Genomic DNA, 1,144 nt, shown 5'->3' with positions numbered 1-1,144 from the left:
TAACATAAATTTAAATAAACAATACCCTAGTCCATAGTTTCTTACACCAGCTATTGAATCAACAAAGTTCAGCCACATGCCAACGTTTCAGCCAGCTTCTTTCACATGCCAGCTTCTCTGCTCCCTTCTCGTGCGTTTCGCTCAGGGCTGGCTCGTATGAACACGCATGAAGCCATTACATGGATGGTTCAGGTGCTCTTCCACATGGATCTCCTGAACACCACAAGTAGAGGATGTGTCCCCTTTATCCTTCAAACAGTATTTTAACATGAACACAAATGTATAGCTATTAAAAACTTAACAACTCTGCACAGGCAACTGTTCATTGCATGTGACCAAGGGATGATGTGACCACAGCCCTTCAAACTTTCGGGATGCCTAGGTGGGACTAAACGGTGCTTGCAAACAAAGAACATGCCTGCTCGTTAAGACAGGCTGGTCAAGTTTACCACCAAAACTGTACATCACCATTTGCCAACCCTGTCCAGCTTTGGGTCACCAGAGCCACACTCAGTTCACTTGAAAGCATCTCCTAGTAGCAGTATCAAGCTCAGAACTGTACCTCCCTGATGCCTATATGGAAGAAACTCAAACTGTGCCCCCTTCTCCTTAAGCTGGGTTACAGCTTGTGACAGGAATTTCATCCCACTGCTTGGAAAACCTCCAAGGCTGCAGCTGAAGGGAACTGGAGTTCCCTGCGTCTCAGAGTAATTCTAGAGCTAAAGTGGTGACAGACATCAGCTCTAGATCAGACGACACATGCCAGCACTCACCACTGACCCAGGGTGGCAACCTCCTTCCGTCCTACCCAAAGGTTTCAAACCCAACACACTGTCTTCCTACAGCAGGAAGCTTTTAATTTTTTACTTTTTAATTTTTTTACGAATTTATAATTCGTAACACCATTAACGCATTCCTTGAGACGGGACTACAGATACATTATGCAGACCACCAAGCTGCCATTTGGAAGTGCTGGAGCCTTATGGTGAGAAATTTTTTCTACAACAGAGCGAGCAATGGTGAATAAATAAGACTGAGACAGGGTCCTTTTCCTCGAGGGAAAAGCACGCAACACATCAGCAATTGTTGAACAGACGGGCAGAATTCTCAGAAAAAGCAACCCCTAACTCTTAACAAGAAAAAG

The 1,144-nt window shown here is 44.8% G+C and overlaps 1 non-coding gene across 1 annotated transcript; it reads right to left on the bottom strand.

Annotated features, from left to right (window-relative positions):
* Positions 1 to 696: 696 nt before the first annotated feature.
* LOC121081984 lies at positions 697 to 781 on the bottom strand. Its single transcript, XR_005825867.1, has one exon. It is a non-coding gene; the product is annotated as a small nucleolar RNA SNORD45 (small nucleolar RNA).
* Between the last annotated feature and the right edge of the window lie 363 nt (positions 782 to 1,144).

Source organism: Falco naumanni, unplaced genomic scaffold, assembly GCF_017639655.2.
Source record: "Falco naumanni isolate bFalNau1 unplaced genomic scaffold, bFalNau1.pat scaffold_101_arrow_pat_ctg1, whole genome shotgun sequence".
In the NCBI taxonomy this organism is placed as follows: Eukaryota; Metazoa; Chordata; class Aves; order Falconiformes; family Falconidae; genus Falco; species Falco naumanni.
The sequence above is the reverse complement of the archived record's forward strand: the minus strand, read 5'-3'. Positions and strand labels throughout refer to the sequence as shown.